Source organism: Hippocampus bargibanti, linkage group LG05 (assembly GCF_051943395.1).
Source record: "Hippocampus bargibanti isolate YZ-2025 linkage group LG05, ASM5194339v1, whole genome shotgun sequence".
In the NCBI taxonomy this organism is placed as follows: Eukaryota; Metazoa; Chordata; class Actinopteri; order Syngnathiformes; family Syngnathidae; genus Hippocampus; species Hippocampus bargibanti.
The window spans coordinates 22,380,733-22,406,577 of NC_142738.1; the positions used below are offsets into that span (position 1 = coordinate 22,380,733).

General features: G+C 42.8%; 1 protein-coding gene and 1 pseudogene across 3 annotated transcripts in view; both read right to left on the reverse strand.

Annotated features, from left to right (window-relative positions):
• ldlrad3 (low density lipoprotein receptor class A domain containing 3) overlaps window positions 1-25,845 on the reverse strand; it is a 129,248-nt gene that overhangs the window by 41,307 nt on the left and 62,096 nt on the right. The gene's annotated exons all lie outside the window — the stretch shown is intronic.
• On the reverse strand, window positions 22,239-23,036 carry LOC148898234 (E3 ubiquitin-protein ligase CHIP pseudogene; annotated as a pseudogene).

Genomic DNA, 25,845 nt, shown 5'->3' on the forward strand with positions numbered 1-25,845 from the left:
ACGGCCCACCACTGCAATAATGTTTATTTAACCAAAGCTTTTTTAAGTGTGTATACCCTTTTATAACGGTATCTGTGATTGTAAGCCAAATAGGGAAATGGCTAACATTACACGTTTATGAGAACTTATCACAAAAAGCAGTATTAATCAAAGTTAAGTTCTGCTTTGCGTTGCTATTGTCGGAAGGGGAACATTTCACTTGACCAAGTCAAAGGTTTAAAACCCACCTGGAAAGGACTGTGGTGAGTTTCAAAACTGTCCACGGTGCAAACCCAATGTCGAGAATACTAGAATACATATGGGCAATAACGTATTGCAAAACCAACTGTGATAGTACCTTGTGGACAAGTCAACTCAATTTTCTTCTTTAAAATACTGAAATATGTTCTATGTGGCAGCACTATTTCATATATGGTATTCTGATTCATAGTACATTGATAGAATATGAATTGAGCAGAAAAACATCACATTTTTAACCATCAGGGGAAGTGGCCATTTTGCTACTTGGTGTTGAATGAAAATGCCATCACAGATGCTCAGTTGGTCGTGATCTGAGCCCTGAGCAACTGTGATCCAATTTTCAGCTTATGTGTTGAGACTAGCGAGGCTGTACAGGTATATTGTTGTCATACATTATTCCTTGAAAGAGGGAGTTACCCTTTCAAGGAAAAATGTATGGATAATTAACATGTGAAATCTAACACACATTGCCTTATCAGAATCAGAGTCAGAAATCAGAATCAGAAACCCTTTATAGTCCCACAATTGGGAAATTTGCAATCTACAGCAGCGAAATTGAAAGGGGAGTGGGGGTCGAAGATAAAACAAAGTATTGTATGCACAAAATAAAATGTCAGGAGACTGAAATGAAAATAAAAATATATACAAGTATACGTCTGTGTAAGCTCTCAGTCGTACAGGAGTGGTCCATCAGCCGTTATCTGTACTTCTTTGAAGGTGTCGGACGTTCCGCTTCTTATCCAAGAAACTTCGTCAGCAAACTAAAGTTTTACTGGTAGTTTAGGCCCTATATATATATATCACTACTGTCCAGACATGACGGTGCCGGACTCTGCTATGATAGGTCCCTGCTCTCAGGTTGGGGGGAGCAGGGGACTACTCCCTGCAGCTGCTCCACTGATAGTTCCTGTCGTTCTGACTTCGACCGGTATCACCTCATCAGTATTACTAATCCTATGTTGCCTAAGCAGGATATTGTATGAACGATCATAGTAGTCGCAAAATAATAATAATAATAATAATAATAATAATAATAATAATAATAATAATAATAATAATAATAATAGTAATAATGGAGATGAGAAGAAGTGAAGATGCCTATCTCCTCCCCATAGGTTTCGGGAACAAAAACACCCAAAACACGATCGGACAAATACAAAAACAAAATAGTCGAACGGTAAGGGACTTAAACAGGGTTAGGAACTGCTGTAGAGGCAGCCGCACAGGGGACGCCATGACGTCGGAAAAAAAGAAAAAGAAAAAAAAAAGACCGTCACTAGGTGGGCTCGAACTACCAACCATTCGGTTAACAGCTGAACGCGCAAATCAATTGCACCACACAGACAATGATAACTCATAATCACTGCATCAGTTCAATGTATTAATGAATAAACAACATTAAGAAAAGCCCCAAGATCCAAATCTGAAGGGAAAAATGAGAACCTGATTGAGGTTGATCTACTCAAGGTACCTATTATAAGCAGCAACTTTCCAACCACAAATCATAGAAACACACTAGAAACATGGAAAAAATATTGCTGGACTCAAAGAAAATAAAGTTCAGTCTTCTATCTTCAGTTTATACTGTACAGTAGATGTGATTGAACATGGATATATTTCAAATGTAATTTCCAGCATACGGTCCCAGCCTTTCCTTGGTTTCGGTTCTGCTTTATTTTCCTCAGAGTAAAAAAAGTAGAGCAAGACCCCAGTGCCCATTTCACCATCTAATCGCTCTCTTTCAACAACATGCTGGAGGAAGAGAATGAAGCCCCTGAGCCTTTTATCAAAGTTAACCAACACAACACCCACCAAGTTGCTTTCTGCTTCTCCCATCTCCCCTCGGGACAGGAATGTTTGTCGAGTGATACAAAATAGTGCAGCAGAAGCTGATTGGAATGGTCAGTTTTATATCTTGCATGAATTCACTTTGAGCTGAGTGATCGATTGATTTTAGGTCTGAGTGATCAATCAATGTATTCATGTTTTTATTTTTTGAATCACATCAATTAAAAAATGTAAAGAAGCAAGAATGCGGAGGCATCCACATCAAGTACAGTGTGGCCTCGGTTTACGAACACCTTGCCTTACGAACTTTTCGGTTTACGAACGTTACATTTATGAAAATTAAACCTTGGCATACGCACTATTTTCACCATACACACCCCCCACCACGGCTGGCGGAGTAAAAGCACACGACAAAAGCAGACGACCGAACAGCGTCCCAGCCGGCCTACCTTTCCACACCCCCTTTCTATGAGTGCACACGTCGATTGTCTTCAACGATACTTTTGCTGTTATGGGACCGAAAAAGATGCCACCACAGAGGCTCGTGTTCAGCCGAAGAAGACACAAAACAAAATAACAGTCGAGGAGATCATTGACAAACACGAACGAGGTGTGCGTTTGTGGTGTCACATGTGCACACCGTGGCTGTCATGTGAATCTCAGCCTGACACATCTCTCACACTGTGTGGCACTTCCCTGAGAGTAACTTTATACGACCATTCTACAAATAAAGAGACCAGTACCGTCCACCATTGCTACCATCCTTCGCCTAAAAGCTTTACACAAAGGCGTTATTTAGTCAATGCTTTCACGTGACTAATGACACCAAAATTGTCACGTGCGAGTTGACAGCTGGGGCGGGGCCACCGCTCCCGACCCCCGCCAGCCCAAGAAGACACAAAACAAAATTACAGTCGAGGAGAAGAAGGAAATCATTGAGAAACACGAACGAGGTGTGCGTTTGTGACGTCACATGTGCGCACCGTGGCTGTCATGTGAATCTCAGCCTGATACATCTCCCACGCTGTGTCACTTCCCTAAGAGTAACTTTCTACAACCATTGTACAAATAAAGAGCTCGGTACCGTCCACCATTGCTACCATCCTTCGCAAAAAGCTTGACACGAAGGTGTTATTTAGTCGATGCTTTCACGTCACTAATGACACCGAAATTGTCACGTGCGAATTGACAGCTGGGGCGGAGCCGCCGCTCCCGACCTCCGCCAGCCGAAGGAGACACAAAACAAAATTACAGTCGAGGAGAAGAAAGAGATCATTGAGAAACACGAACGAGGTGTGCGTGTTGATCCCCTAATCACTGGGATATTTCAACGAGTCGCTGTCACCTCACCAGTGACATGATTACGAAGCCTCGCGCCTCGCTGTGTCTTGTGCTGCCAAGTCCAAGAGTTTGCTTTGCCCCAGGTGATTGTTAGCCGCGATCGTGTAAGTTTGTTGATTTCCGGGATCGCGAGTGTGCCATTTTATTTTGTCTAGCTTGACAGGCGTGTTGTAATAAAATCTCTGCCACCACCTACGGGACTCGAAGTGGATGCAGAGGACATCAAGGAGCTTGTTGCTGACCATAATGAGATCCTCGACACAGAGGATTTGACTTGCCTTCAAGAGGACAAGCAGAAGCAGGCCGTTCAGGAGTTGAGTGCTTGAGTGCTTTTATTGAACAGTTCCATCCAGAAAAGGCTATGAGAATCATCAACATGATGAATGGTAATGTGATGCCTCAGTTTCGTAAGATCTTACAAGTCAGAAAGCAACAGGTGTCAATTAAGAGCCATCAACGACCATCACAAATGTAAATAAAGTGACTTTATTATACAGTGCAGTGTATTTCTTTCATTACAATACAATAGCACATTTATTATACATAGAATAAGGTATGTTGTGTGTAGTTTTAAGGCTTATTTAGTTGAAAATTATATTTTATGGAGACCTGGGAACGGATTATTCCCATTTTTGTGGTTTCCTATGGGAAAAAAATGGGATACACAGTTTTTGCCTTACACACTCTGTCTGGGAACCAATTAAGTTCATAAGCCAAGGTCTCACTGTACACTGACACTTTGCCCCCACAGAGGGTCGCACACCCATGTCAAAGAGGCATGTCACATTTATCGATTCAGATAGTATGTGTTTGGGTGGAATGCAATTATCTTTCGATGAGAAGGTTTCTTCAGCCGTCATCCTTCTCAAAAACCTTCTCATCGATGGACCACTCCTGTACGACTGAGAGCTTACACAGACGTAATGCAATTATCTTGTTACATAAAACCACACTTTGAATAAAGTTTTCTTCAGTTTGTTTTTCTTTTTTCTTTCATGAAATTTGTTTCCCATCGGTCAATGAGTTCCATTCCTCTACTTTGTTAGGTGAGAAGAGGGCATCCACCACCAAGAGTTCATTGCTGATTGTTGGATTTTGTTTATCACTACCATTAATTTTTTTCAAAGAAATATAAAGCAATACATGACGACGAACAATGACTTTTATGTTTTATTTTTGTAACTCATTCGCTGCCATGCATTGAAAAGCATGACATGGAGCGCCATTGTTCGGGTTTTGTTTTTTTCTTCCGGGGGGACGGGGGGTGCCAATAAAGCGCTGGTCAGACCTCTGGCAATTTTTTTTTTCACTCCCACGCGGATACAGCATTTGCCTTTTGCACAAGCCCACCAATTTTAAGCTAAGATAAATCCAGACCCATATAACTTGGGAATTAATAACTCTTTTACATCCTTATGGTCATACAGATTTTGGGATCTATCCAGCATTGCAATGCTCAGGCATACGTGCATCCGTGTCATGTTGTACCAGGGTCCTTACCCAGCCTGTTTTCGAAGTTTCTCTCGTTTCAAGACACCTTATCCAAATGCGGGCATGTTAATAGACTTGCGCAATGCTTGCTGATGATCATTTGTATTAGGTGTGTTGGAGCAGGAGCTACAGAGGACTTGACTTAGAGACTCCTGTGTTACAATGCCTCAAGCGACTCCTAGATGAGCTAGCATACAAACATCAAACTGCGACAGATTGTGCCAGTGATTCAACTTTGGGCCAATTGGATTCATGATGAAGCTTCCGACAATGCATCATTTGTGGCCTGAGGGAGCTGGAGTGATAACATGGCCTCTCTTATTAGTGGTTCAGTTTGCTAAAGGTTTTTAACACGATAACAGTCAAACCATTCCAGGAAACATGCAAACATACGTTGAGTCACAAGCGATTCATCCCGAGTATGAACATTACAGGAATCGTACTGAGCAAGAATCACTTCCTTCTTTTTCAAAGTCTCTGAGAATTGAGTATTTCCGACTCTAAGTGTCTCATGAATGTTTCAAACTTTGTAGTCCGCTGTGTTTAGTCAGATACATCTTTGTTTCTTTTCCGTGGTAATTATTGTTCCTCGTTTGGATACCCCGCTCTACATGACATGAATGTAAATTAATTAAATGAAAAACATTTGCAATTCCAGGAAAACACACTGAAACCACTTGAAGTCACTTGCCTGTCACCGTTTTGGATCCAATGATGAGAAATAACAGGAACACACTTCTCCCATCGTAAAGAGGGAGTCCGCAATGGGTAAACAAAATGTCTTCTTCTATCTCTCTCTTCCTCTCTCTTCGTCTCCCCTTCCCTCCATGTGCTCTGCAACTTCAACTAACTGTGCGGTCCAGTGTTGAAATGCTTTCATTACCAGAGTCCAAATGAAATGAAATGAAACCAATGTGGGCCACCAATGGACCGGATCCGGCCCGCGGGCCATAGTTTGTTCACCTCTGACATAGAGCCTATTTGACAATGAAACTGACCTGATTTCATATCTCGAGAGCAGTTCAATCCAGAAATTCCTGCCACCTAACTGCCAAAATGAAAGATGTCAAAAATCGTCGACAAAATGCCACAATCCAAACAAAAATCAGCACAAATGACTAACACACTGTAGTAAATAACATCTATTAGTCTGGATTTTTTTATGAAGACCACAGTGAAGCAAAGTGTGAGCATTAGCCACAAATAGAGAAACATGGATGATGGATCAAAAGTCCCAGGACTGTCCGGTCTCAAAAAATTACCCCAAGAGTGCCGCATACGAGCCAAGAACATTGAAAGAAGTGCAGGGCTCTTCGTCTCACTTAAGGTCTATGTTCATCACTCAACAGCAGGAGAAAAGCCTGGGCAAAAATGACATCCACAGCAGAAACACGAGGCAAAATCAACTGATCCAAAACAACATATAAGCAAATTTTTCTTTTACCAAAAAAACAAAAAAACAAAAAAAGAACCACAACCCAACCAAAACTAAACCAAACATAAAAACATGAATGATGGTCAATCATTTGGGAGAATATCCCATGCACAGACAAAGGACAAAAGGTGAACGTATTTTACCGTGTGTGTCTTGCAACAGTACATCTGCCACAAATATCAGACATCATTTCAGAAAAAAACAACATCATACAAATAGTTAAACACGGTGGTGGCAAGTAATGATCTGGGGCCCTATTGCCAATTTTATATACATCTAATTCTCTTTGCTGCATTAAAATGTGTAAATCCCAGTGCTACTTTCACCTAAAAAGAAAATAGTATATGCGAAGGAAAGCACAGCTCTGCATTTTGATCCTGTGTCTATGAATTTTAATGTAAAGCTTCCCAGTAAACTGGCAGGGGATTGCTGTGTCTTTGAGTAGCTATAAAGCATCACTCAAAAGCCAACTCTCAAGAGTGAACTCACTTGGTCTAGGCTTTCAGTCAATGAGAGTGGTTGCAACAATTGCCTTTTAGCTCAATTAGCAAAAGTAAACTAAAGAAAGACAAGTGTTCAAACAGTGCCTTTTGCCATTACACCATCAACAGCACACGACTGTAATTATCAATATAAGGTGACATTTGGATGTCGAAAAATAGACTGAAAAATTATGTATGACCCAAAATTAAAAACAAAGCTTTGTGTAAGCTCCATAAAAACCCACAAGAAAGAAGAATCTGACTGACTCACGCAGTCTTGGTTAGGTGAGGTTGTGAAGAGACATGGCACAAATAGGGATCATGGAAATTAAAAGCAAATACTAGCAGAAATTTCAAAGTTACGATTCCATGTCAGGAATGAGTCAGAAGCAGAAGTTTTCCCTCTCCAAAAAAGAAGACAATGACGACAAAATGACTGAGCCTGAGCCACGAGTAATCAAATGAAATACATCATTTGAAGCTTCAAATGGGATTCTACTAAAAACCCTCATTTTTCCTTTCCACCTTCTTTCATTCTGTTTTTATACTTTCTTTTTTGTAGTGTTGTGTTTTATTTTCATCTCACTTGAGTGGCTCAACTTAAATCCAGTCGTTCCTATCACGCGGGCTCCTGCATTTATACTGCTTGCTCGTTCCCATTTCAGAAAAAAACACAATATTCTCCTTCCTTTCACTAGTTACCCTTCATCTCTTTTTCTCTACATGCTGTCACGACCCCTCCACGATCGACCATCTGTGTCATCCTGTGCTTCGTCCACCCTGCGATTCCCTCTCTTTCTGCACTCAGAATCTAGAGGGTTATACGTTTCAATAACTACAGTAAAGTCTCGTTACATCGATATTCAAGGGAGTCCGAAAAAATATCGATATAACCGGGACTATCGATATATCCGACCCTGTTTGCATGTAATTTTTTCCGTGCGTGCATAGAAATAGTATCGATATAACCGGGACTATCGATATATCCGATATCGATATAGCGAGACTTTACTGTATGTCACTTTCCTTAATCTCTCATCTCCATCAGCTCGTTCTGAAGCATTCTCAAGGTCATTCTTTCTTTTCTCGTTCCATCCAATTTCACATATCTTGTCGGCACTGTTCTTTAATGTTCATGTGAAACCCCCAACTCCCTTCGTCCATTTTTTGCAGTGCATGGATATAACAATCTCTACATGCAGGTCTGAATTATAACTCACACATACAATTGCTGCGGTCTGTCAGCAACAACTTCAGCTGAATGGTTTTGTGGGTGAATGCACACATACAGAATTTGCATCGAGCAGAAAATAGCTTGGCCCATTATAGCGAGAGCAGAGTGATACCTAATGCATCACTTAGGTGGACATTTTACTAAATGCTGACCATTTTTAAGGTCCATTGCACCTCCAAAAAAGATTCACAAGGGCACTATCAGGTTTCATTCTGGTTTCATTCCTTTGTGAGAACCTCACCAAATAAATAAATAAAATATGGAAGAGATTAGAATAGAATTCACTACTTACTGCTCAACATGTTGAATGATTCATATGATAGCTATTATTAGGTAGAATGAATGAATTTAAAGCAAACTTTCTCCCGTTACCCATATAAGTTTGCTCATTGAAGTTGTAAACACCAAACCTGAATTATTTAAATTAGACACACCTTTCCCGGAAAATCACGTACAATGTAGTATTTATATAGGACCAGTAAAAAAAAAACAATGAAAGGTAAGTTATGCGAAAATGCTAAAAATTGAATGAAAAGATTGCACTTACTGTAACGTTTTGCTGTGGACCCCACATAGTGTTTTCTCCGGGTCCTCCGGTTTCCTCCCAGATCCCAAAAAACATGCATGGCAGGCAGATTGAACACTCCAAATTGTCTTTAGGTGTGAGTGTGAGAGTGACTGTTGTATGTCTGTCACGATCTGGTGGCGCTGTCGGCCCCGCCTGCACCTGCACAGGTGTTGGTCGTTCCAATCAATGGAAGTTAAAAGAACTCCTGGCATGACCATTCGTTGTTGGGTCATATTATGTGTTTGCTTCACCCTGTCAGATTTTGTTCCTGCTGACTTTATTTCATACAATCTGTCTATTACACCCTACTGCTCCCTCCTGTGTGCTTTTCGAAATCCACCACCATGCAAACCGTGACAGAATGACCCGACCTACCATCGGATCCCCGCAGGTACAACGGAGCGGTCTCATTTCCACCCTGTGCCTGGCAATGCAACGTCCACATCGACCCATCCTTCGTCACGTGATTGTGTGAATAAGGTCACACTCACATCCACGACGAGCCGTGCCGGATCCACGTCCACATCAGCGCAAGACCTCTTTCCAGGTGGCCGTCCAGGGTGACACTCGGTGCCTGGCAGTGCACGTTCACGTCCATCCATCCATCGTCATGTATATTTGAATCGAATCACATCCACGACGAGCCGTGCCACGTCCACGTCAGGCTGAGACCCGACTCACCGCTGGATCCCACAGTTGCAAAGGACTGGTCTCGTTTCCACCCTGTGCCAGGCAGTACACATCTACATTGGGCCATGCTTAGCCACGTGATGGTTTGAATGGAGTCACCTTCACGTCCACAACGAGCCGTGCCGCGTTGCGTCCACATCAACGTCTGGATACATGTGGAAAACGTGCCAAGACCTGTTCCCATGTAGCCGCCCGGGGTGCCACTCTGCGCCTTGCAGAGCACGTCCACGTTGAGCCGTGCTTCGTTGTGGTTGTTTGAAGTGAGTCACATCCACGACGAGTCCCGTTCCCATCAGGCCGTCGCCTTTTATTTCCTGGAGAGGCAATGGTTGCCGTCTCCATCTTGTTCCATGGTGAGTTGGACATTTTGGGAGACTGTTGGGACTTTTGGAATCAGTCCCTTGAGGGGCGGGGGTACTGTCATGATCTGGTTGGCGACCAACGCATGGCGCTGTCGGCACCGCCTGTGTTGGTCGTTCCAATCAGTGACAGTTAAAAGGACTCCCGGCACAACTATTCGTTGTCGGGTCATTCTATGTGTTTGCTTCACCCTGTCAGATTGTGTTCCTGCTGACTTTATTTAATACAACCTGTCAATTACACCCTGGTGCTGCTCCCTCCTGCCTGCTTTTTTGCGATCAACCACCATCACCACCATGCAAACTGTGACAATGTCTTTGTGTGCTCTGCGATTGGCAACCAATTTAGGGTATCCCCCGCCTAGTGCCCAAAGACGGCTGGGATAGGCTCCAGCACCCTCGCAACCCTAATGAAGAATAAGCGGTACGGAAAAAGGATGGATGTTGTGTTTTTTTCCTGCAATATTTCTGACGATTGAAATTTCACACACTCATGCACACCTGTACTCACCGACTCACAAACAGGTAAAACCCCACAGCCTCTCTTTGAATCAAAAACTACAATGGAGCTTTTATTCAACGGAAAATTAGCTCGTTCTGAAGCATTCTCAAGGTCATTCTTTCTTTTCTCGTTCCATCCAATTTCACATATCTTGTCGGCACTGTTCTTTAATGTTCATGTGAAACCCCCAACTCCCTTCGTCCATTTTTTGCAGTGCATGGATATAACAATCTCTACATGCAGGTCTGAATTATAACTCACACATACAATTGCTGCGGTCTGTCAGCAACAACTTCAGCTGAATGGTTTTGTGGGTGAATGCACACATACAGAATTTGCATCGAGCAGAAAATAGCTTGGCCCATTATAGCGAGAGCAGAGTGATACCTAATGCATCACTTAGGTGGACATTTTACTAAATGCTGACCATTTTTAAGGTCCATTGCACCTCCAAAAAAGATTCACAAGGGCACTATCAGGTTTCATTCTGGTTTCATTCCTTTGTGAGAACCTCACCAAATAAATAAATAAAATATGGAAGAGATTAGAATAGAATTCACTACTTACTGCTCAACATGTTGAATGATTCATATGATAGCTATTATTAGGTAGAATGAATGAATTTAAAGCAAACTTTCTCCCGTTACCCATATAAGTTTGCTCATTGAAGTTGTAAACACCAAACCTGAATTATTTAAATTAGACACACCTTTCCCGGAAAATCACGTACAATGTAGTATTTATATAGGACCAGTAAAAAAAAAACAATGAAAGGTAAGTTATGCGAAAATGCTAAAAATTGAATGAAAAGATTGCACTTACTGTAACGTTTTGCTGTGGACCCCACATAGTGTTTTCTCCGGGTCCTCCGGTTTCCTCCCAGATCCCAAAAAACATGCATGGCAGGCAGATTGAACACTCCAAATTGTCTTTAGGTGTGAGTGTGAGAGTGACTGTTGTATGTCTGTCACGATCTGGTGGCGCTGTCGGCCCCGCCTGCACCTGCACAGGTGTTGGTCGTTCCAATCAATGGAAGTTAAAAGAACTCCTGGCATGACCATTCGTTGTTGGGTCATATTATGTGTTTGCTTCACCCTGTCAGATTTTGTTCCTGCTGACTTTATTTCATACAATCTGTCTATTACACCCTACTGCTCCCTCCTGTGTGCTTTTCGAAATCCACCACCATGCAAACCGTGACAGAATGACCCGACCTACCATCGGATCCCCGCAGGTACAACGGAGCGGTCTCATTTCCACCCTGTGCCTGGCAATGCAACGTCCACATCGACCCATCCTTCGTCACGTGATTGTGTGAATAAGGTCACACTCACATCCACGACGAGCCGTGCCGGATCCACGTCCACATCAGCGCAAGACCTCTTTCCAGGTGGCCGTCCAGGGTGACACTCGGTGCCTGGCAGTGCACGTTCACGTCCATCCATCAATCGTCATGTATATTTGAATCGAATCACATCCCCGACGAGCCGTGCCACGTCCACGTCAGGCTGAGACCCGACTCACCGCTGGATCCCACAGTTGCAAAGGACTGGTCTCGTTTCCACCCTGTGCCAGGCAGTACACATCTACATTGGGCCATGCTTAGCCACGTGATGGTTTGAATGGAGTCACCTTCACGTCCACAACGAGCCGTGCCGCGTTGCGTCCACATCAACGTCTGGATACATGTGGAAAACGTGCCAAGACCTGTTTCCATGTGGCCGCCCGGGGTGCCACTCTGCGCCTTGCAGAGCACGTCCACGTTGAGCCGTGCTTCGTTGTGGTTGTTTGAAGTGAGTCACATCCACGACAAGCCGTCCATGTCCATGTCAGGCCGAGTCCCGTTCCCATCAGGCCGTCGCCTTTTATTTCCTGGAGAGGCAATGGTTGCCGTCTCCATCTTGTTCCATGGTGAGTTGGACATTTTGGGAGACTGTTGGGACTTTTGGAATCAGTCCCTTGAGGGGCGGGGGTACTGTCATGATCTGGTTGGCGACCAACGCATGGCGCTGTCGGCACCGCCTGTGTTGGTCGTTCCAATCAGTGACAGTTAAAAGGACTCCCGGCACAACTATTCGTTGTCGGGTCATTCTATGTGTTTGCTTCACCCTGTCAGATTGTGTTCCTGCTGACTTTATTTAATACAACCTGTCAATTACACCCTGGTGCTGCTCCCTCCTGCCTGCTTTTTTGCGATCAACCACCATCACCACCATGCAAACTGTGACAATGTCTTTGTGTGCTCTGCGATTGGCAACCAATTTAGGGTATCCCCCGCCTAGTGCCCAAAGACGGCTGGGATAGGCTCCAGCACCCTCGCAACCCTAATGAAGAATAAGCGGTACGGAAAAAGGATGGATGTTGTGTTTTTTTCCTGCAATATTTCTGACGATTGAAATTTCACACACTCATGCACACCTGTACTCACCGACTCACAAACAGGTAAAACCCCACAGCCTCTCTTTGAATCAAAAACTACAATGGAGCTTTTATTCAACGGAAAATTCCTCAAGCCGTCAATGGATGCCTGTTTTCACTTGACCAACCATCACCATAGTGACTGTGTAGGTTGCAGAAGCAAAGGTTGTTGATTTACACAGACTTGACAAGTGACAGTTGACTGAAATTGTTCCAAAGACATGGGTTGATTCATGTGGACCCATTACAATTTGGTGTGGTCACAACCTATTTCAACAATGACGTCAAGAACAAGCCGTCTAAAAAGACTGACCCTTACCAAGGTTTTGGTAAGTGCGAGATGAGAAGGTTTGAAATGAAGAAAATTGCATCTTGGTCACAAAAAAAAAATAATAATACAATAAAACAATTGCTAATGGATGGTGACATTATACTTTAGATACTTTAGGTCAGCAAACTACGGCCCACGGGCCGTATCAGGCGAGTCAACACATTTTGCCCGGCCCCCTGTACAATACCAGAGATGCTATATTTTTGTTTTTCCTATTTGGGCTCCAGAAAAAACATGCATGGCAGGCAGATTGACCACTCCAAATTGTCCCTAGGTGTGAGTGTGAGAGTGACTGTTGTATGTCTTTGTGTGCTCTGCGATTGGCTGGCAACCAATTCAGGGTGTCCCCCGCCTCGTGCCCGAAGACAGCTGAGATAGGCTCCAGCAACCCCCGCGACCCTAATGAGGAATAAGCGGCACGGAAAATGAGATGAGATGAGATGAAAAAAAAATCATTTTACAAGTCAAACGTCGGTTTTCGATCATTATCTGTTACTATTTTAATCAATGTAATCAATGTATGTTGTTTAAAATCGTGATTGAACAATACAAACACGCCTGCTCACAATAGAATGCTAAAGGAGTCGGTCACAATGCGACGTGACACAAGAAAGTGACTTATAATGAAGTGCAGGGGAGTCCGGTGGTGCATTCAGGTGGGCTCAGTTTGGTCGTGACCCTGTTTTGCAAGGCTAAATACAAGCAGACAAACTCTCAAAGCTAAAAAGTGGACAACTATCTCAGTAGAATACATTTGTACGCCAAGCTCAGCTGAACAAGGCATCCGTTCGGGCCAGCTTTCGGGTTGCTAAACTGATAGCAAGCAGCGGTAAGCCTTTCACGGACGGAGAGTTTGTTAAGAAATGTATGGATGCTGTCGCGGAGGAGTTGTGTCCCAAGAAGAAAGATGCATTTAATGCCGTAAGTCTGTCGGCGAGTACAATCACCAGACACGGTGAAGAAATTGTGAGTAATGTATATGCCCAGCTGCAGCAGAAGTCGAAATAATGTTTTTCATTTGCACTGGATGCACGGACGTGCAAGACACAGCACAACTGCAAATTTTAATTCGCGGAGTTAGCGCAAACTTTGAGATATGCGAGGAGCTGGCAGCCCTTCAAAGTCTCAAAGGGGCTACAACGGGAGAGGATATTTTGGCCAAGTATCAGTAAGCAGGTTCAGTAAATGATATAACTTCTGGATAGAGTTGAGGTTCTTTATTAGGACGGCTGTGTTGGTTGGAGGGAGAAGGCAATTGACATGTGTGGCACTCGTAGGCTCTCATCAGACCGACTTGCAGCAGCGCGCATGCTCCTTTGATCTATAGCCAGGCATAACTAGTCAAACATGCAAATACAATTTGCTCATGTCATTACATCTCCCTTTCTTAATTGAATTCTTTATTTTTAACAAATGTAATGAATTTAATTATGTCAGAAATTAGCAAATTCAAACTTGAATAAAGTCTTTACAAATTTTGCAACAATAAATGAAACATTCACATAAAACATTCACATCATCTTTTCACCACATGATCACGTAGAAAAACATGTTAAATGGTTTCAATCAGTCTCTCTGGTGGTTTCACTTTCCTTGAGGATTTTCGGATAGCATGTCCTGGAATTAGAGGGGTTATAACAGTCTCTGTTACAGTCTCTGTTCGTTGACTTGCTATAGTTAGTTCTTTCAGAAGATCTCGGCGGTTTCTTCTTAAAACAGCACCTTCCTCTGTCTGAACGTTGTATGACCTTGGTTGGACCTGACGCAGAACAGTCCCTTTCTGTGACTATGTGTCTGTTTTGTCTTTGTACCGTACTTGGTCACCGGTGTATAGTGCAGGTAGATTCCGTGTTCCTCTGTCATGATAGAACTTTTGTTTTTGCTTCTGTTGTTCTTTGATCTTCCTCATTTTCTCCCCTTCCAGCGGTGTCTACAAGCCTATTGGGACCTACAAAAGGATTATCAGGAAGGAACACACAAACTTTAAGTGACTGCTCATATGTGTCAAAGATATTCTGCTCTGACAACTTAGCTGAACTTTTATCTGTTAAGATTGTGCAATGCACAACAGAAATGTAGCACCCAAAAAATGCAGAAGATGGCTACAAAGCTCAGTGGAAATGGGCTGATTTGTCTCCTGGGAATTTTTGTTAGCGAATATCAAATACAGTAAAGTCTCATCATATCGATATCAGTTATATTGATAATACTGCTTATTACGATACTATTTTCATTTCCTGGCCGAATTTCCAGTCTTTTTATGTATAATTAGTTCTGTTTAGTACGATTCATGGTTATTACAATAATCCGGTTACTACAGTGCTCTTTTTCATCTCCTGCCGGCCATTTTGCTTTGTTTATATCGATACAAAAGCTGTTTAAGGTGAATCGATTTGCTTAGGGGTTTCTATACAGTACCACCATTATCGAAATCTGTATCGGTCGCGCCGTTGGTCACGTGACCAGCTCCCGTGTCTTGCTTAGTGTAGCAGACGCCATTTTCTACCAGCTTCCGTGTTTTGAACTGTCATACGTGAGCACAATATAAAAGGTGCAGCAGAGCTTATATACAGTACTGTTGTTCAACACAAATTTAAACAATGAGGAAACGTAAGAATTGTGACCTCGGAACGAAGTACAAGGCAATAGTGGCTGTCAAAGAGAATCCAACAAGGAGCAAATCCTCCATTGCGAAAGAGTTCGACGTGCCGCAGAATACTTCTTCAACGTAAGTAATGTAAACGTTGCAGTTTTTGTTTTCCATCCATGTATTTAATTGTGTTGTATTCAGATATCTTCAGCGCTTGCAACAATCACTGTTTTCATATGTTTGTACATGCTGGCGTTCGTGGTTTCTCTCGTGTGTATAGAACAACGTGAGGATTTTGCGTTGGTTGCATTTTTCAAAGGAAATAGTCATTAAAAAGTGTAAAGACATTTTTATTTTATGCATAAGTTTATTTTTCACTTCACTACTGTACAAAAAGCATGCTTGATACGCAATCCATGAACCCAATGATAAAATTACATGCCATATCAAAGATCCCCCATTTACGTATTGCCCCCCCCCCCCCCCCCCCCCGCCTTTTAATGCAGTTCGGCGCAGGACGGATATATCGACAGTACGGTTATATCGACAGTTTTTCCGACTTCCGAGAATATCGATATAATGAGACTTTACTGTAGTTGTCTCGGTGCAACACACGATGATTCACCATCGCGTTATTTATGTGTTTTCCTTCTAATCTCGTCATCAACACGGATCAACATGAAGTTTTTAGACCAAACAAAGTACCACAAAATGCATTGTGTGTCCTTTCTCGGTCAGGGGCGTTCGTCACCAACTCAAAAACAAGACTTTCTGAATATTCAGCGCGAGTCTTAAAACGTAAAATATAGCTTTATGGGGTGGAATCTTTGTAAAATACACTCAGTAGAAGTCATTTGAAGCGATTTTACAAATTATGGACACAACTCGTCTGGAGGCGGTTGTCCTTTAATGTTCCATGGCCTTTTTTTTATGAAGAACCCAGAGAGAGTTATTTAGTTATTATTTATTTCATAAATAGTGTTATTTATTTCCTGTTTTTTTTCTGTCAAGAACTCAGAGAGGGTTATTTAGTTATTATTTATTTCATTAATTGTTGGGTTAAATGTTGTTCTTCCTGGTTCAGCTCTCCATTTGTATAGTCGAAATGTTAATCAGCAGAAAGCAAGGTGATATACAAAAAAAGCAATATTTATTATCAGGCAGCGAGAGGATGTTCTCCAGGGGAGAAGCTAGGCCAAGGGACAGAGAGGCAAGAGCGAAAGCGAGCGCACGAGAGCTCGTCTCAGACATTTATAAACAACAGGAGTGATGTCACTTTGGAAATGACCTATCATCTGCTAGATACAATCATGAATATTTATTATTAGACTGAAACTTGATAGCTAGATTTGTATCCCAACTAAGTACAAGCTGAGTACATGTATACTAATTAACATATACAAATAACTAAACTACATACATATATGGACGTACTAATTGATAAGAATAAGTAGAAATGAAATAACATAGGATGTTTTAGCATGTGTATCAACTAGTTCTAACATTAATAGTGTTATTATTTGTTTACTGACTTTTTTTCTGGAAAGAATCAGTAAAGAACCTGGAAAGGGTTATTTGGTTATGTGTGGCCTTCTGAAAAACTACATTTTTTAAGCTCCCCTACGATCATCACACTTTTTCTGTTACAAACTGACACCGGCCCCCCATCAGAGAAGGGAAAAGTTATGTGGCCCTCACAGGAAAAAGTTTGGGGACCCCTGCTTTAGATCCTAAATGCTCTTTTCCCAGTTAATTGAGACTTCAGGACACCAATTGGTAACCATTCTTGACAGATCATTTCAAGAGTTTAAATCCATATATAGTAGTGACATTTGTGAACTTCTTGTTGGCTCACACTAGACATTGGACTCCCACATCTCAGTCAAGAGCCATGACGTTCCCTAACACCATTTCACACTCCCTCCCACATCTTTGTACTCTACCAGCTCTCAAGAGTGATGCTGATGAAGGGCATTACTCGACCGTTTCAGCTACACACAGTGCTCCACTATAAAACCTGCAGGTTAATTAACATTTTAATCTAATTCACCATTATTATTTGGAGCTATACTCTGGCAGCAATCAGTGTGTCGGGAAGGGCAGCATGAGATGCGATTAACAAGCTAAGAGATAGAAGGCCGAGAGATGCAGAATTAGTGAGATATTCTCTCCTGACACCAGAATCTAAATGTATAATTTCCAGGCAATAATAATACATAGATTGGAAGTACTGCGTGCTGTACATCGTATGTAAAATTTTGGATTTTTCTGAAGAACTACATTTTGAAAGTGTATGTAGGTGGTGTGGGAGGATATAAGAGAGAGAGAGAGAGAGAGAGAGAGAGAGAGAGAGAGAGAGAGAGAGAGAGAGAGAGAGAGAGAGAGAGATGTGATGTGATGTGAGAGAAGTGATGAAGCAGTAGAGTCCAGGATCACCCGTTGTAAACTAGTATAGCTCAATTGTCATCCCACAAATAGGTTTTGTTGGCCAAAGATGTAATAAGAAAAATGAGTAGTTTAATTGGAACGTATTGGTCTTAGCGTGGCCAGTTTGGAAAGTGACTCAAAGAGAATGGATTGGTGACCGTTTTGTATCACATTCACTAGAGAATTCATTAATTCATTTTTAAGAAGGGTAAGGCCACATCCATATTTTGTAAATAATACTAAACTAAAACCCTATTGAATTACCCACAGCTACACCATTCAAATAACATATAATCTGCTAAATCTATCAATGGAAAAAGACACGTGTTTTTCTTTCTTTCTCGACTGAAATCATGTGTCATATCAAAATTATATGTACAGATGTGTGCATGTGAGACACGTGAATTGAATTTAACACTGGTCACCCAGAAAGATCAGAAAAACGTAAAGCTCTCAAAACTAATTTCGGTCAGAAGTTATCTATTGATCAATCGAGAGATCCAGCCATCCACCCATTCAGCTGTGGATCGAGGTGCACGAGTCAATACTAAATTTGTTTTACAAAGTACCTGAAGAAAACCCACACAGGCATGCAAGCTTCACATAGGAAGGCCGGAGTCAGAAGCAAACCGTTTACCTCAGCACTGTGAAGTCAGTTTGCTAACCAGCTGAACACCAGGCAGCCCACAATAAGTCAAAAAATATTTTTTAATGAATTTTTAGGGAGGTGCCAGCCATGCAGCCTCCTCAGCCATGGTGCTCTGTACCTCAGACCTGATACTCGCCAGTTCATCACCCACCTGTGGGCTACATTTTGACTGGAATAAGTTGGCTCCCAAACGATTTCTCTGAGCAATTTCATGACACTACCTGTAGTGAAGTCTGTTGGCATATCCTGCGGTTTTTCGTTTACTGTGTGGACATTTCCCTGTGGACTCCTCGTGCTTCTCCCTGTGCATTTAAGTAAATCCCAGTTTTCTAAAGCATTTGTTTCCTGTGTGGATATTTTCCCTTTGGCTTCTTCGTTCTTCTTCCTGAGTTACATTGCAAAGACTAATAAAAAACAACAGGTGTTGGATTACACTATACCTGTCGTTGTGCAATTCGGTCATATACAAACCCAAACATGAGTGATGTTATTCCGTTCCGTGTTGTATTTTATAATTATTTCTCCTTATTATAAGATTTGTTAAATAGTGTGCATACCTGTCAACGTATATGTATTCCCTGTATTATATATTTTTTTTTAATAATTTCAATGAATGTACGGTGTACTGCAACTTTTATACGTGAAAAAAATGTGAACCGATTTTAGAAAGACCATTTTGGCTCAAATCTAGTTTGTCTCAACTGCTGGTAGCCAACAACAATGCTGCTGCCAATCACTACTATTGTGTGTGTGTGTGTGTGTGTGTGTGTGTGTGTGTGTGTGTGTGTGTGTGTGTGTGTGTGTTTAAAAAAAACAGTAATGTATATATTTACAATAAAAATTGCACATGTTGTAAATATTGAATACATCTGGGCCTATTGCCGATAGTTTAGCCTCTGATTAAATTAGAGGATTTTTGAGGAAGGAAATATCTTAAACACACACAGATTTCGTTGTACTTAGTTCATCCTGTCTACTTCGTCAGGCGGAAGTAGTCGCCGAAACATGTCAGGTATTTATTTGAACACCTACAGTGTCTGTAAGTAAAGAATCTGCTCAACATTACACAGATTTTATGGATTGCCGCCACATCTTACGTTTTCAACAAAACAAACCGCATGGTAAACACCTAACAATTCAGATAATTGAGTGTTTTTTTGTGGTTATGTCCATGGTCTTTCTAAAATTAAATTAAGTAGGGAGGGTGACAATTGCAGGACTCCTGGTTTAAGAAGGCATCCACTCTGTGCGCTTCAAGTCCTGACTTCATCCTGTGTTATATCTATGGGTAAAAATTGCTCAATGGTGGGTTAATCTATTGTATTATTCATATAGGGCCGATACGACCAGTCAGACTTTAGTTCGCTGACGAAGCCTCTTGGATAGGAGGCGAAACGTCCGAAACCTTCACATTAGTACAGATGACGGCTGAAGAAACCTTCTCATAGATAGATAGAGTTCAGAGGTAAGAGAATGCAAGGGAAATGCAATCAGCACAAAGAAAAAAAAAGTTTTACACCAAATACACTTCTGAAATATTGCAAAACAAATAGGCTACGTTTGTGAACACAAAACACGTTCTGGTCTGCTCAAAATCCTGTCACTATTTGCGAGATGGTGATGGTGGTGGACCTCAAAAAAGCAGGCAGGAGGGAGGAGCAGACAACCTTAGAGCTGGGACCTATCAAAGCAGAGGTCTGGCACTGCTACCTCTGGACATTAGGGATACAGTATGTATATAGGGCCAGAGCTAACAGCTAAATTTTAGTTCGCCGATGAAGCTTTTCGTGAAGCGAAACGTCCAACGCCTTCAAAGACGTACTGATGACGGCTGGAGAAACCTTTTCATTAAGATATTTAATTCACTGTATAATATACTTGGTATTATGTAAACTATCAAAACAAGCAAACAAACAAAATGATATACATGTATATATCTTTATATATTTGTCTATTCTTTTCTCTTACGGTAGAATGACAACGGCTAACCTAAAATTTGACGAAGCAAGATATTTCTGATGCCATAATTAACAGTTGAATGGATTGCTATTAAAACAGCGCGAGAATTATTTCCATGAAAAAATCATCTCAAAATATCACAACAAGCAAACAAACACAATGGTATACAGGTATATATTTGTATATACTTGTCTATTCTTTTCTCCTCCGGTTGAATGACTTTGTAGTCTCGGCTGAGCATCTTTTGGTAAAATCCCTTTTAAAAGTGAGAGACACTTTCAGCATTCACACACAGACAGATTTGCTTCTGTTTACCTGACATGTTTTCAGATCATATGATGAAGATGTGCTTCTGTGGTGTTCTTCTGGGAATACATCTGGAGACTTGCTAAGCAATGGAGGGGAATCCCGTGCTGAACATTGTGTTCATAAAAGCATGGTGGCAGTTAGCATCCCATGGTTCATTGTCACGAAGGCCTTTTGGTCGTTAGAATGAAGTTTACATGACAAATGTGGTTGTTTTAAGCAAATGGAATATTAAGTTAAGTAATTATCTGGAATCTGGACTTTGAAATGTTAATGTTTCAGTGGTCATTGGCATATATGTAATGTCAGTTTATTCTGAAGTCACATTGTCAGCCTGATTACAAGGACAAATGTCATGTGATATTTTGTCTTCATGCTAACATATAATTGATGTGTGCCCTTTGTGGAAAAAAATGCACTCGTGCCAAGTGCACCAAATAAAAACTGTTACATGCCAATAGTTTGTGTCTCATGCCAATGCTACCCCTTACTTCTAATTGGAAACACACGTTTGGGCCATCTCATCCTTGCTTGTAATCATGCAAGCCACTTTGTTTGGCTGCTTCTCTTTCAGATCAATGTCACTTTTAAGAACCAGCCAAGATGGAGCCTCCTTAAAGTGTCTTCATGAGACACTTAATCACTATTTCAAAGTCCGCAAAAGTCATCAGAAAATCTGACATGCTTTTTGGACTTATTAGTCTTAAAAATGTGTACATTGAGATGGATGTGGGTATTTTAGGGGGTTAGCCCTATGCAACCTACGCCCTCAGATTAAATATAGAGACTAAGTGTTGAATGTGTCAGTGTGGCTCTCGTCAGGGCATGGGCCCCACGTGTCCAGCAGCTCTTTTTAAACCACAATGAGTTCAGCATTGATGATATAGGGGGTTAGAAACGACCTCTGTTATTGTATGTTAGTCGATTAGACTACCAAGTCAGGAGAGGGCGCTACGCGCCTGTGAATGGAACAGAGGAAGGCGATGTAGGCTCAGCTCACGCATGCGCAGTTGTCATAAATGCCGTTGTGTGAAGCTGATTAACACGGTTGTCTCGTGTCGTCTTTCCTCGTCGTTCACAGGTATTCAAAATAATAAGTGTTAGACATTCTCAAGATGTTAAAGTAATTGGGGACTTATTGGGCGATGCTAGATATGAAACCTTGTTTTGTGGCTTTGATGAATATTTTGTGGCTTTGATGAATTTGGATTTTTGGATGTCAATTGTAGTTCCCAGTACAACACACACGAGCGGGCAGATGTGCATAAGCATGTGCGAATGTGGAGGATATATACAATGTATAGATGTTGAATGTATAGATCTACACATGAATGTATTCTGATATTGAAATTGCTGAATTGATGTTTTGATGAGTAAATGGTCATAAATGCCGTTGTGTGAAGCTGATTAACACGGTTGTCTCGTGTCGTCTTTCCTCGTCGTTCACAGTGCTATCTGCCTGTGAAGCGCTTTGGACCGACCCAGGTATCCCCTAGGCCTGAGGCCGGTTACAATTGGGGGCTCGTCCGGGATATCACGTTTTTTTCTTTTCTCGTCCACTTGAGAGAAGAGTTCATCCATGTCCATTAAGTACTTGTCGTGTTTAGATGCAATCTTAGCCACGTCACCGCCAATGCGATCGTCATCCTGTTTTTCTTTGTAGTCTTCAAGTTGTCGCTCCTTCTCTGCGAGGATGAGTTTGCTCAGGTAGGCGTGCAATTCGTTCTCCTGGTTGATGCGCTTCTCCTCAATGCTGTTCCAACGCTTCTTCTTGGCCATGCGCAAGGCGCCGGGGATGTCGTCGCCGAAATTCAAACGCTGTTCTTTCGCTAGGTTGTACGCTTTCTGCAGGTTCCCGATGGCTTCGTCGTAATTCTCCAATTCAAGATGACACTGGCCCAGAAAGAAGTGGGCCTTGACTGATTGGGTGTCCAGCTCCAACGCGTGCTTACAGTCAGCCAGAGCTTTGTCATGCTGCTGCAGCTTCACATGGCAGAGGGCCCGGTTGGTGTAGTACACCGCCACGGAGGGGTTACGGTTAATGGCCTTGCTGTAGCAGGTCGCAGCCTCCTGATACTTGCGGCAAAGGAACAGGCGGTTCCCTTGCTCCTTCATCTCCTGCGCGGTGGAACTCTTCTCCGGGCTGCCGGCCATCTTCTCCACCGGCTGCACGGGACCCGCCTCGCCCTGCTTCCCAATCCTGTTCCCCATCTCTCCGGCTGGCTCAACCGACAGGCTCAAGAAAGCCCGGTCCCCGCCTGGATTTCCGACACTGTGCACCCAAAAGACGGCATGCGAGTTAGATCCTCATCAATGCAACTGCAATACAATTTTATCCATATTTCGTTGACTGGCAACTAGAAAAGAAAGAGATCGCTGAGTGTAACACTCCTTCAGATTGCAATCGAGCAAAAGAGAGAGAAAAGAGACCACAAAAGCGCCATCAGAACCCAAGTCCATTTAAACCACACGCACGATGCAATTGGAGACGCAGAGTGGGAGCTGCTACGAAGAGAACCTGTGCCTAAAGCTTCAGGGAAGACTGTAGTGCTGTCCGTTCTCCATAGAGTAGAGGCTTCAGGGGCTAACGATGGCTCCCACAACTCCACGACGGGTATTGATTTTCAAGATCCAAAAGAGACTGTTGGCTTTGAATGTCAATCAGCTACTAACTGTTGCCGGCGCAGTGGATGAGAGTGATACTGAGGACCTTGCGGCCCTTAGTGAACCAGAACTGTTTGATGTGATTATTGACTATGTCAGAAGTGACAAATTCAGACACATAGAAGATGAAGGCATGTCTCAACTCCTTCACCTCGATGACATGATCAGCGAGCTGCTAGATGCCCCGGAGGAACCTACTGGGGAAGGAGCTGACCTGAGAGGAGAAGTTGAGGTTCCATATCTTCCACCGAGAGACATCCCCACACCGGGCAGGATCATCGCCAACAGTTCAAATGGTGCTCCTCCTGAACATGCCGGTTTATCCTCCGGTATGGGGGAGCAGGTGGTGAAGTACACAGATGTAGCTGCTCTGTTTCCACGGAGGGAGTTCAAAATTTATGGTGGTCAGATTTCTGACACCGGGTCTGAACTGTCATACCATAGCCTGTGTAGACAAATGGATGAGGGACTACAAGAAGGGTTTAGCGAGTCTGAGGTTATCCGCACTGTGTCGAAGATAACTAAACCTGGAACATTCCGAGACATGCTAAGTGATACAGAGGGTCTTACAATGTCACAGTTAAAAACAATTTTACGATCACATATCAGAGATAAGAGCAGCTCTGAGCTCTTCAACGAACTCAGTACCGCTCAGCAGTGAGACAGTGAGTCCCCACAGCAATTTTTATATAGACTGATGGGTTTGAAGCAAAGAATTATGTTTGAGTCACAACAACCAGGTGCAGATTTTGGTTACGATCAAAAACTTGTCCAAGGTACATTTCTGCACACACTCTATCAAGGGCTAAATGAGAAGAATTATCATGTCAGATGTGATCTCAAACCATTCCTTACCGATTTACAGGTTCGTGATGATGTCCTGTTAGAACAACTTACCAAGTCCACAAGTGAAGAGGCTGAGAGGGTGAAACGCCTCAGTACTGTGACTAAAAATCGATCTGTGAATGTCCCTGCTGCTCAAACTAATCAAACTGACCAGATTAACCAGACCAAAGTTGACTCTGATTTACAGGCTAACCGTGCTGCCATTCTCGAGCTGACTGCACAAGTGACCGCACTGACCAAACACTTTGCCCAAGTTGTTAAACCTACAGAATCGGCGCCTCAGGTAGATCCAGGTCCGTCCCTGACTCGATCCTCGACGCGACCCCAGACACCAACGAATGAGACTAGGGGCAGGTGTCAGGCCTGTGTGCGGAAGAACATTAAGAGCTGCCCTCACTGTTTGATTTGTGGTCAGGAAGGACATAGATCTGTGGGCTGTCTGCGAAGAAAGGCACTGGAAAACGGGGAAAGGTCACTGGAGTGAGGCTTCCAGTGATCAATGCCAATGATAAGCCTCCAGTACAAAGCAACTTGGTTGAACCAGTAACATCCATAAGTCTGACGACGCAGTGTCAGTCAACATCACAAAAACATGTAGCACAACTAATTGGCAAGCGATGTATGGTCTCATGTGCACTCAATGGGGTCCCACTCCAAATGCTGCTTGACTCAGGGTCTCAAGTGACCGTGGTGAGTAGGGCGTGGGTAGAGGAAGCACTGCCCAACGTAACCATTCAGCCACTTTCATCCCTATTTCCGGACCAACCGTTTGGGGTATCTGCAGCGAATGGCACAGCGGTTCCATTTGATGGATGGGTAAATGTGGGGTTGCAGAAACGGAGTGGAAGCCATGGACATGCTGACATACAAGTGCCCATACTAATCAGTACGAGTTGTGTGAATTGTCCTCTCTTAGGAAGCAATGTGATTGCAGAAATGATCAAAGAGAATAATGAACAGGTGGACATTGGAGCCATACTGAAAGAAGCCATGAGTGTCAGTGAACGCACAGTAGAGACCTTGATTTCTGTGCTTCAGAAATCGGGCCCTGATCAGACATTCCTCCAGTACCCTGTGTGTGTTGGGAAGAGGGGACTCATTATTCCTGCGGGGAAGGTATGGGAGGTGAAGTGCAGAGTAAGAGCATGGGCCAAGGGGGGAACAATGCTATTTGAACCCAGTATAGGGAACAGCTGCCCTGAGGGGCGAGAGCCGGTCTCCTCGTTAGTTCATGTACCCAGTGGGCCGACAAAAATGGTAAAAATTCCCATTCAGAATGTTAGTAAACATGACATTTATCTTCCACAGAGAACTGTTCTCGGCTCAATTGAGGAAGTTACTGGGGTCGTGCCCTTTAAGGAGTGCTCTGACAATCCAAAGCCACTAAACAGTCCCACCGTTCAAAGCTGCGCGGCTCTGACCACAGACAAGTGGCATCCTCCGGTTGACTTGTCACATCTTAAAGAGGAAGAACAGGGGATTGCCAGAGACATGTTGTATGAAGAGTCAGATGTCTTTGCAAGAG